The sequence below is a fragment of the Meles meles genome, chromosome 1 (assembly GCF_922984935.1).
Source record: "Meles meles chromosome 1, mMelMel3.1 paternal haplotype, whole genome shotgun sequence".
NCBI classification, from domain to species: domain Eukaryota; kingdom Metazoa; phylum Chordata; class Mammalia; order Carnivora; family Mustelidae; genus Meles; species Meles meles.
This window is the reverse complement of record NC_060066.1, coordinates 211,906,667-211,918,846: the sequence shown is the minus strand read 5'-3', so window position 1 is coordinate 211,918,846 and position 12,180 is coordinate 211,906,667. Positions and strand designations below refer to the sequence as shown.

Here is a 12,180-nt window from a genome sequence, read left to right as displayed (position 1 = left end):
TTTTATTTTCTCACAGTTCTGGAGGCTGGGAGTCTGAGACCAGGTTTGGTTTCTTCTGAGGGCTCCCTCCTGGGCTTGCTGATGGTGACCCCCTCACGGCGTCCTCGCAGGATTGTTCCAGTACGTGCTTCCGTCCGCAGGGTCTCTCTGTAGGTCTAAATTACCTCGTAAGGAAATTTACATTGGGTGGGGGCCTATCCTAACAGCTTCATTTGAACGTCATCATCTCTTGGAAGACCCTGTCTGCAAATACTGTCTGGGAGTCAGGGCTCAGCACGTGAATTTGAGGGGGACACAGTTCAGCTCCCAAAAAGAGTTATTCTCCCCAGGGAAGTCTTGCCTGAAGGGGATTTCATCACTGCCGGAGGGCTCTTCTAGGGACCAGACATGCCCTCTGAGACCTCACGGGGGCCCGTCCCTCAACACCAGGGCTTCTGCTAGAGTTTTCTATCTGGGCCAAGGTGTGGACCGGTTACCTTGCTCTCTTGTTTGACTAAGACAAAGCACCAAGTGCTTTTGGGCACCAGGCTGGGATCTTCGCAAACATCCCACCCGAGTCCTTACAATGAGCATGTTGATGCGGCCACTATTTTCACCCCCGTTTTACAGGTGAGCCTGGAGAACAGACCCTTTCCAGGGTGCCAGAGCTGGAAAATAGGGGTGCTTGGGCCCTTCTGTCTGCTAAGCAGAGAGCACTCACTGCTTGGATGCTCTGCCTTCTAGGGATTTTAGGCTTCTGGTTCAAACAAAGTCCAGGCCCAGACTGCCCAACTGGCCCGGCTTAGGGGGCCCACAGCCCAGACATGACCCTGGCTCTTTGAGGATGTCTGAGGTGTCCTTCCGGCACCACAGAGTGGCCATCGAGTTGACTGGCATGGCTTCAGGAAGGGTGTCTGGGGGAGGGAGGGACAGCAGCATAGTCAGCCAAGCTGCCATTGTCTGTCCTTGCTTCCTTGTTCCACCTGGTTGTACCGTCCCTGTGGCTGCGCTTCTCTAGCCCCGGTGAGGCTGAACAAACAGCTAAGAGCTCCAGCCCCAGAGCATGGGGGGTCGGGGGGCTCTGCTCCTCACTAGTGCATAGTCCAGGACAAGCTACATAAGCCTGCTGTGCCTCAGTTTCCTCCTGTGTGAGCTGTGATAACAGCAGCACCTACGTCCCAGGCTTGGTGTAAACCTGGATAGAATGGATGTGGGTAAGAAGCACAGCTGGGGCTCAGTGACTGCTGTCCTGATGACGATGAGAACGATGGTGATGACGACAACGATGACGACGGTGACAACGACGACGACGATGATGACGACAATGATGACGGGATGGTGACAATGACGACAATGATGATGATGATAACAATGATGACAACGGTGACAACGACGATGACAATGATGACGGGACGATGACAACGACGACGATGATGATGACGATAACAATGATGATGACGGTGACGACGACGATGACAATGATGACGGGACGGTGACAATGACAATGATGATGACGATAACAATGATGACGACGGTGACAATGACGATGACAATGATGACAATGATGATGGGACGGGTGACAATGACGATAATGATAACAATGACAATGATGACAGCAACAATGATGATATGGATGACAATGATAACGGTGACAACAATGACAACAATGATGATGACAGTGATGATGACAATGACGGTGACAGCAACAATGATGATGATGACGATGACAGTAACAAAGATGACCGTGACAATGACAATGACAACAATGACGATGATGATGACGACGATGATGATGGTGATGATCACCCTCAGAAGAAGAGTAAATCTCTCCACTCCCCAGGTGGCATCTTGCTCACTGGGCTCTCATTACCCTGGAGACTTACTGCACTGCACCGCCTTCTCCATAAGGTCCATGTTGCCCAGAGACCTGGAACAGATGGGACCTTTAGAGAAGTGAAAGGAGGTGTAGGCTCGGGCTAGCCTGGGTGGGACCCATGAGCTATACTGGCATGCTGGCATGCTCTAAAGGGTCTGGGTCCTCTGGTCCAAGTTCCTCCTGAATGACTACGAAATAGGATTGGGGGAGAGGCTCTAGCTTCCCTCCATGTGTGATTACTGGCCATGCCTAAGGCACCCAGCTACTGTGTGCCGGGAAGGCAAGCTCATTTTAACAGCAGAGGAAGTAAATCATAGTGGGAAAGAGTCCACCATTCCAAAAGATCCTGGGGTTTATCACAAAGATAGTCCTAGACCCCAAGCCCTCCCTGGGTGCTCAGCAGGCTCTGGGTTACTCACTTTACACTCATTATCCAATGTCATCCTCTCCGTGTTTCCAGCAGATGTTTCCATTCCCATTTTACTGAAGAGGAACCTGAATCTCAGAGGAGTCGGGTGACTTGTCCTATGGCACACAGCTAGGGGTTCTGACTCAGGGCTGTCAGACACTAAAGCCTATTGGGTTTAGTGTCCTCTGAATGCACTCCCTGAATGCATTTTGGATTATCTACCTTCTTGATACTCTGTGCCTCTTAGAGCAGAGGATGCCTACACTCACAGAAAGACTGGCCATGTAGATCATCAGCTGGCCTGGAACAGATGGGCTTGTATAAGCCTCTGGGGAGAAGAAGTCGGTGTCTTCCCCTAGCTTCTTTGGATTCTCTTTCTGCATTATGTCCTTCAAGAGAAATCCCAAGTTCTCAGGCTGATGGCTAATGCATCCCCTCCACCCTCCAGATTAGCTCTGAGAGCCTTCCCAGGCTGACACAAATCATAGTGGCATGGTTTGCCTTGGTAGCAAACACCTTTTCTCCCCACCGCCCCCCTTACCAGTGTCCCCCCTACAGTTATCTACTGCTGCATAACAACCCTCCCCCGCCAAAGGTTAGTGTCTAAAAACAACAAGCATGCATTTGTTCTCTTGATGCTATGCGTTGCTTGGGCTCGAGCACGCAGCCGCCTCTGGGAGACTGGTCATTTCAAATCCAGAGTCCCTGCGGCTGAAGGAGAGGGGCGGCTGCTGTATCAGGGCAGGTCGTGCTGGACAACACGAGCACCCTATCTGCACAGTCTTTGACCTCATTTTGCAAAATAAGAAGTGAGGCATGGGAAGAGAAATGAGTTTCCCACACCGGTGGTTAGTGGTGGAGCTGGAACCAGAGTCCAGGCTGCTGAACCCAGTCCTGGGCCCTTCACCCTATCCCCTGTATCTGCCTCATATGGAAGGCTCGGGGACTCTGATAAGGACATTTGCAGCTCGGATAGAGGGGTTTGAGGCTCTCCGCAAAGTTTATCTTCACCCCAGAATCAGCCAACAGTTGTGATGGAGAACCCCAACACACCAGGGAGTTCTTCAAAGGGAAACCCAAGTTCAGGACGCTGTTCCCTCCAGAATCCCGAGCTGGCAAAGAGGTAATCACTGCAAGAATGAATTTGACAGACTCACCCCTGGCTTTTTTACAACCTTTCAGAAGCATAATTAGAAATTTTGCTCCTGGATGTCACCATCACTGACTCAGTGCTTCTGCAGTGTCCGTCTCGTCTCCTTAAGAACAGTCACCTGGCAGGGCCAGTCCACCTGGATTCTCTACCCATGCATCCCACACTGGGCTAGACACAAGGGGTTTGGTGAACAAGGATGGACAGATTGACTCTGAGGATAGGCTATCAGGCCTCCTGACCTTGGCCTTCCTTTTCCTAGCCTTCAGTTTTCTTTTCCAATGTTAATCCACCGATCCTTTTCTATATTTCATTCTTTTTCTCCTTATCATGTGTGGGTTTTACAACCATACTGAGATATGATTAACATACTATTCAACTCACCTATTTCAAGAGTACAATTCAAAGATTTTTAGTAGACTCACGGGGTTGTGCAGACATCATTATAATGGAATTTTTGAACATTTTCATTCCTCCAAAAACAAAGCCCCTATCCATTAATGGTCATGCCCCATTCTCCCCAGCACTCCCCCCAACCAAGCCCAAGACAACTATTCATCTGTTTTCAATCTCGATAATTTTGCCTATTCTGGATATCTCATATAAATGGAATCCTACAATATACGGTCTTCTGCAGCTGACTTCTCTCATTTAGCATGTTACAGCATGTGTTAGTGCTTCATTGCATTTTTATTGCTAAATGAGCATCCATGTGTATGGACATATGTTTTCACTTCCTTTGGATATACCTAGGACTGGAAATGTGAAGTCATAGGGTGACTCTATCATTAAACTTTTGAGGAACTGCCAGGCTCTTTTCTAAAGCAGGTGCATTTTACATTTCCATTAACAGGGGATAAGGATTTCAATTTCTCCACATCCTCACCAACACTTGTTATTGTCCAATAATTATTATAGCCTTCCCAGTGGGTGTGAAGTGATATTTCATTGTAGTTTTGATTTTCATTCCCCCAATGCCTAATCATATTAAGTATTCTTTCATATGCTATGGGCCATTTGTTTATCTTCTTTGGAGAAATATCTATTCAGATCCTTTGCCCATTTTTTTAAAAAAGTAGGCTACTTAAAAAAATTGTAATTTTTTTTATATTCTAGATACAAGTCTCTTATCACATACATGAGTTGCAAATATTTTCTCCTATTCAGCGAACTATCTTTTTTTATTTTCTCAATGGAGTCCTTTGAAGCACAGAACTTTTAAATTTTGATGAAGCCAAATTTATCTATTGGTTGCTTGTGCTTTTGATGTCAGATCTAAGAAATCATTGCCAAATCCAAGGACAAGAAGATTCACCTCTGTGTTTCCTCCTATATGTTTTGTAGTTTTGGCTCTTACATTTAGGTCTTTGATCCATTTTGAGTTCATTTTTATATATGGTGTGAGGCAGGGGTCCAAAGTCATTTTATTGCATGGGGATATCCAGTTGTCCAGACTTATTTATTGAAAAGACTCTTTTTTCTCCATTATTTCTTAGTGCCTTAAAGATATACTGAATATGCATCTTGCAATTATTTTTAAATTATCATTTAGTTTGAGAAGACTCCTCTTTCTCGTTGTTGTTGTTTTACTGGACGTCGTTATATTTAGAAACAGATTTGATTTCTTATGAGCTAGAAGAGACAAAGTTGTGCTGCACTAACAAACAACCCAGTCTCAGCGCTTTATTCCCCACCTGTACTCAAGTCCAACATCAGTTTGCAGGGCGAGCTCTATTCTTCGCGGACACTCAGGGACCTGTCTGGATACATCTTTACATAAACAGGCTTTCACAGTTGCCAGGGCTGGGGAAAAGAACGTGGTTGTTCTTAGAAATTTCCCAGACTGCCTTCTTAAACGAATGGTATCTAAATGGTAGTGAGAGTTTTTAGGTACTTGCAGAACTCTAAGAGGCACGGAATGAAAACAGGTTCAGAACCTAAAACCCTGATCTGCTGCTTACAATCTGTGTGCCTTTAGGCAATTTATCTGACTCCTTAAAGCCTTCTTTCTGCTATACAATATCCAACTTGCAAGAGAAACCCACAGTGTATGAGCATATCTAGCCTAAGAGCAGGCAGATAACAGGCACCCAACAAACTTTAGTTCCCTTCTTCCTCATCTGCACCAGGATGCACCCCTTTGGTTCATCAGGAGACCCTCAGCAGAGGATAAGGCTGGGATAAACACTCACCATCCCTGCTTTAAGGATCAAAGACTGCACTTGGTCTGGATGATGCCAAGTGATGACAGCACTGAGCAAAGGTTTCTTTCCCTGTTTTTAAAACAACCCAGGCATACTCAAAGTCCCATAAACATCTAGGGTAATAATCTGCCTTAAGCACATGCATGCCTGACCCTGTCATTTCCTAACCTGCTAGAAAGAAACATGAATACCCATAAGGAGAGACAACCTGTGGGTACTTTGTTCTAGCAGGCTGTCAGAGCTCTGAGCTTGCTTCAGAAGCATCTGGCTGACCCCACCCAGTGCCATCTGACTTTCCATGAATGGGCCCAAAGAGGGCATTTGTTCTTGTGGTCTCCATCCTGAGACAGAGGTGCAGTGGGGAATTAGGACGGCAGGTCTTCCAGGAGAGTAATGGGCCCAGCAGAGCAAGAAGGAAGGGGACTTTGCTCCTGCAGAAATGTCCCTGCAGGCTGCTGTCCCCGACTGTATCACCAGGGCAGAGCTGATGTGCTGAAACACCCACGACTACCTTTCTCACGTGGCAGGTGGACACGGGGCTGCTGGAGGATGGGTGAAGGGTCAGGATGCCCCTCCTCACGCAGCTAGGATATCCAGGTCTGAACCTCTGCCTTTTTAAAACAAACCCAAGGGGAAAACATCCCCACCTGAGAGACAGTAAAGAGTGGAGGCCCCTTCTCTTTCGCGGGGGTCCAAGTGCCTGAACCTGGATCCTAGTCATCCTGAGTTCACTGGCAGTGTAGAGGAGAAAGGCAGGCATTGCCCCTCAGGATCCCGCCTCTCCAGCTGTTCCCTGTGGCTCACAGTCCAGTCAGAGCTGTTCAGTAACTCTTATCTGTGGACTTACAGTGTGCCCAGCATTGTGTGTGGTACCAGGATAAGTTAAGACCTTGTCCTTGTTCTCAAGATTAGAACTGTCTCAGTCTCAGCTAATAACAACCAGTTTTTTAGAGCACTTTTGATCAACAGACACTATACATATGGAAAAATGCACATAGAGTATGTGCAACTCAGCTCAACGGGTTTTCACAAACTTAAACTAGTGCCCAGGTCAAGAATGGAACATTATCAGAAACCCAGAAGCCCTCCCCTCCCCTTCCCAGTGGCCACCCTAACTTCTAGTAGCGTACATATATCTAGTAGATACCCTGACTTCTAGTAGCAGCCGGAGCCAATTTGTACTAAGTGTGCCTTATGCACCAGGCACTGGTATAAGCACAACTATTGGCTCGTTTAATTCTCACCCGTTGATAGGAAGGCAGGACAAGTGGGACAAGCAGCTAGCGAGTGGGAGAGTCTAACTTTGAACCCAGATGGTCTGTCTCCAGAGCCCTCCTCCCTGATTACTAACCCTTACCTTTCCAGCAATAGATGCCACTCGGAAAGTGCTGTGATAGGAATGCATTAACAACGCTCCTGGGTCAGTTCTGCCGGGGGTGAGCCAGGCCTTAAGGAATGGATAGGGGTACACCAGTCCATAAAGGGGAGCTGGGAGGTAGAGCTGGGAAGTGCAGAGGTCCTGTGTGGTGAGAGCAGGATGGACACAGGCGGTGGCAGGAACAGGAAGGGCTTGTTGGAGCAGGATTCCAAACAGCATTGGGTGTTGTGAATTCGTCAGGGCAGGGAGGGACTGGCTACAGACCAGAAGCCATGGTCAGCCCCCAAGAGTGCAACTGTACCCGACCTGCTTGCTTCCCTGGTTGCGATGCGTGGCACAGAACTGGACCCAGCCTCACCAAGAGCATCCCTGGCTTGGCCTCTAACCAATTACTCATTTTTGATCCTACAGGCTTAAGAGTTGTGCAAAATTCTATGGTTTTCATGCATGTTCCGGTAGGGTAAGAAAAACACACACACACACACACACACACACACACACACACACACACACACACACACACACCCCTTCCTCCCCATCTTTTGAGATTCTTTTTAACCCAGATGGCAGGAAAGAGACATTATCAATTTTAAAGGTAATTGACAAGATGGAGGAAAAAAGGAAGAGAGCCTCCCGGAAAGTCCGCGTGGGTCAAGCGCTTTGTGTGTGCAAGGCCTTAGGTGGGTGTGGGGGTGGCGGTGATTGACTAGCAGCAGGGCTACAAATGACATAGGGAAAGGAGAAAGGGTGATGGTGTCCACTTGGGACGCCTGGGAAGGCTTTTTGGACACGGAGAGCCTTGATTCCGTGTGACTCGGACTTAGGGCGGGAGGAGAGGCGAGAGGTTGTAACGCATAAGTGTCCAAGTGAGAAAGCCAAGCAGCAGCCAGAACTTTTGGATACCAGGGTTAGACCCGAGGAGTGGGCGGAGGCCCTGAACTCCAGCTGCGGAGGTGGGGCCCTGCGCCTCCCGCGAGGGAGCCTTGGACGCTCCCGAACGCCCAGGGGACTCGCCATTCCCCGTCACGAGCCAGCCGTTCGCGGCCGCGCCCTGGCCAACGCCCGCGCACCTCCGCACCCGGTCCCCAACTTGCCCCGCGCCCTCGCGGCCCGGCCGGCTCACCGCGCACTGCACCCCTCCTTCCCGCCCAGCCTTCCGCGCTCCCCCGCTCGCCGCGCAGCGCAGCGCCGGCTCCTCCCGCGGCTGCATTGCAGACGCCGCCGCCGCAGGGCGCGCCGGGGCCGCTCCGGGAGCCGAGCCCCGGTACGCCGGGGACCCTTGGGTGCGGGTCTCCAGCGCGGACTCGACGGCGCCGCGGGGCCGGGAGTCTGTGGGGCCGCGCCGCAGGGTTAGGCAAGCGCGGTCCGAGCGCCCCCCGCCGCGCGGGCCCGGGGGAAGCCTCTCGGGGCCGTAGCCCAGGGGAGCAGGCGCGGCCGTCGGGCTCCGGACCGCCACTGCCCTCGAGCGGACCGCAGCCGCCCCTCTAGCGGGCCTCCGCGAATCTGGGCGGGGAGCCGGCCGCGGCGTCGCGAGGGCCGTAGCCGGCCGGGCCCTCCCGTGCGGGCGCCCGGGGCCGCGGGGCCGCGCTCCGCCCGCGCCCTCCGGGCCCGGCCGCCGCCGTCCAGCGCGGCGCCGCGCGGCTCCGGCGCAGTTCCGGCGCAGTCCCCGCGCCGAGCGGCTCCGCGCCCCACACCTGCCTCTGCCCGGCTCCGGGTGACGTCGGGCCCTCCGATTGGCCCGTGAGGCCAGGAGGGCGGGGCCGAGGCCGGTGAGCTCACCGCCGCGCCCGGCCATTGGTCCGGGCGTCGCACTCGGGCTGTGGCGGGGAGACAGCGGTACCCGGAGCCCGAGTCGTTCCAGCTGCGGCGTGTGGAGCTCAGCGGGTCGGGGCCGGGCTGGGTTGTCGGGGCCGGGCCGGGCCGGGCGGGGCCGCGCGGGAGAGGAGGAGGAACGCAGAGGCGGCTCGGCGCTAGTCGGACCGAGCGGTGGCCGTGCTCTCCAAGTCCGAGTGAGTGTGCGTGTGGCCGAGGGGAGAGTCGGCCGGGCGCGTGCGGGGCGAGGGCGGCGGCCGGCGGGGGGCGCGCGGGGCGCCTGGGGCGCGCGGGGGCGGGGCCGGGGGCGGGCGCGCGCCGCGGCCGGGGCGTGGGGGGCGCGCGTGTTCGCGCGAGGGGGCGCGGGGTGTGTTTGAGGAGTGGGCGCGAGGACACGCGCGGCCCTGGAGGGGGAGGGGGCGTGAGGGGCGCGCGTGCTCACGCGAGGGGGGAGTGTTTTGACGCGTGAGTGTGCGTGGGCACCGGCGTGTGTTTACGGCGCGGGTGTGAGGGAGGGGGTGTTGCGCGGAGCGCGAGCGGCGCGTGTGGACGGAGCGAGGGGGAGGGCGTGCGCGTGTGGGAGCGGGCGTGCGAACACGCGTGTTTACAGAGCGAGTGGGGAGGGAGGGAGCGCGCGTGGATGGAGAGCGCGAGCGGAACGAGCGTGTCTTGACGCGTGAGTGTGCGCGGGACCGGCGTGTGCCGGGGGAGCGAGCGTGTTTGTGAGGAGGTGTGTTGGGGAGTGGGTGTGAGATCACGCGTGTTCCTGAGGCGAGTGGGGGAGGCGAGGGAACGTGAAGAGCGAGGCAGCGAGGGCGGGAGCGGGTGTGAGGACACGCGTGTGTGCGCGAGGGAGTGGGAGTGTTTGGGTGAGTGGCGGTCCGGGGGCGCGCGTGCGGGGAGTGGCCGCGGCGGGGCGCGAGCCGAGCGGGCGCCCACGGGGCCGCCGACTGCTTTTTGTCTTCAGGCGCGCCTCGGCGGCGGGCTTTTCGGATCCAGCGCCGGCTCCTGACGCGGGCCACGCGGAGGGGGCGGGCGACAGGTGCCCCCCTCGGCGCGGAGGGGGATCCAGGTGCCCCCCAGCGGGGCGAGGGTGGGGGACAGGTGCCGCTCAGCGGGGGCGCGGGGAGAAGGCGGGAGGCGGGTGCTACGCGGTGGGGAGTGGGGCGGGGAAGGGGGCGGGGACAGGAGCCCCCTTGGCGGGACTAGGGGAGGGGGACAGGACAGGATCCCTTCCTCCTGGGAGAAGGGAGAGGGCCTGCGACGGGTGCCTCCTTCACGGAGAGAGGAGGGAAGATCCAGACAGGCGCCCCCTACGTGGGGAGAGGAGAGAAGGGTCAGGACAGGTGCGCCCTCCGCGGGGTGCTGGGAAAGGGGCCCGGACAGCCCCCACCTCGGCCCCAGGCGCCTCTCCGGGACTAGGCGGTTGGAGGCCGCCTTTCCTAGCAGGCCAATGGCTTGAATGAACGTTTTATTAATGTGTGCGTAGAACCTGGCCGGGAAAGTTGGTTGAGTTCGGAGACTAAGAGGTTTGGAAGAACTTGAGAGTTTGGCTTACCTGCAGACCAGGACACCCACGCTCAGCCGCGCTGGAAGAGAGGCTGCGTGAGCCTTCTTGCATTTACAGGATCTCCCGTGATTTGATTTAGGTACTGCACAACTTTACGAGGTGGTCCTGGTGCTGTTCAGATGTTTGAGACTTTTTCCAATCTCGGTAGTTTCTGTAGGCATCCGGATTTCTGAAGTCTAACATTATTGCAGTGTCTTCATCAGTCGGTTTACCAGGGAATTATGCCGATTTCAGTCTATTTTATATTTTGTCCAGTACCGCTTGGTATGATTTCTACTGATTAGTCTGAGGTCTGTAATTAGCAAGGCAGATTCAGTAAACGCGAGAAGTGCTGGCGGATTTACAGAAGGCTTCATGTATGTGTTTGGTTCTGCGCGTTCTGTTTCAGTCACCAATGAAGCCAAAACCTGCAATTTTAAAACTGTGCCTTCCCCCCGAATGTTGTCATATATGGTAAAATGGCTAGCTGTATGTAAAGGAATACAGCTTTCTGCCCAAAGGAATTTTTCAGGGAGTTTTCCTGCAGAAACTGTGTCATAGAAACGGCTGCCTGGGAACCTGGTAAAGAGAAACACCAGCAGTAGCACCTTTCGTGGTGTGTGTTTATATGAAAATTATATTTTTAAGACCAGAAATAGTAGCAAATAAGGTTATGTGTTTCCTTTTCTTTGTATTAGATTTAGAGAGACATCGTGTTTAATGTTGTAGAAAATAACATTTATTTACAGGGTATGCATTTCCCCCAATAAATTCAACTTAGTCATGAAAACAGAGAAGTGCTGTAAATAGGGGAGAGACCTCCATTTAATCATCCTGGTTAATTACATTCCACAGGATCAAAGCGGAAACACAGTATTTAATGCAGTAGTTAAGAACAACATTGTATTATTTAACGCTTTTTAAAAATCAGTCTTTCTGCTTTTGTGATACACACACAGACACACACAGTATTAGTTCTGAGGACCCTGCTGGGCCTTTCCGTCTAGGACAGCAGCTGTCACAGCTGCAGGCTGTTCACGTGGGACTGTTTTAGAGAGCACAGACAACAGGTTGAACGGAGGGTTTTGTACTTCCTGTGAGAAAGATAGTGAAGTTAAAGAGTTCGTCGATGTTGAGCGTCCCTAGTGAAAGCCCCGAGGCCCTTATTGATGGCTCAGCTGCAGATGCTCTCAAAAGCCCTCACCTTCTGCCAGTGCAGGAAATGGACATTTCTGGGATCTAGAATTTCCTTTGGGAACCGTCAACATTTTTCTCATGTTTTCCGATCACTGCTGTTGTGAACGTTTCAAGCTTCAGAACTGTGCTTGTAAGCTGCCTTTTTTAAATGTCTAAGGGAAAATTGTTAATACATTTATTTAAAACACAACTTTAGGAATCACCCGGAAAGGTCAGTAAAGACCATTTTGTTAAACTTGACACCGTTCTTTAGCTGGTGCAGTGGTTTCTGGAAGTCATTTGTTCTTAGTGGTGCGCACCCTCCCACGCCTTTTCCAACTGTTCATTGTGTGTCTGCCATGTCTTCTCATATTTAAAGGATTTTGCTTCCCTTGGCTTAAAGTGGTTTAATATTTGTATTCCATCGATCTTTTCAAAAAGAGACTCTCTTAGTGGTGCCAAGTGTTCATTGTTAAATATCAGCCGTGGCATCCTGTCACAGTATATAAGCTGAATATTTGGGAGCTTATTTCAGTTATATATTCCCTTGCCAAAAAGCAGTTGGCATGAACACGTGATGTAGTTTGTGTACACTCACTTTTTTTTTTAATGATTTAAGGGAGCCTACAGAGATACAGGCGTACCTC

At 52.5% G+C, this 12,180-nt stretch overlaps 1 protein-coding gene across 13 annotated transcripts in view; it reads left to right on the top strand.

Moving 5' to 3' along the window:
* Window positions 1-12,180, top strand: part of CAMTA1 (calmodulin binding transcription activator 1) — an 818,028-nt gene that overhangs the window by 758,290 nt on the left and 47,558 nt on the right. The window contains exon 1 of one of the 13 annotated variants that reach the window (XM_045998985.1): window positions 8,849-9,005. The exons of 11 other annotated variants lie outside the window; for them this stretch is intronic. The gene's annotated coding sequence lies outside the window, so the exon portion shown is untranslated. Of the gene's footprint in view, window positions 1-8,848; window positions 9,006-10,300; window positions 10,458-12,180 lie in introns of those variants that run through there. One more of the 13 variants, XM_045998995.1, reaches the window with a different exon arrangement.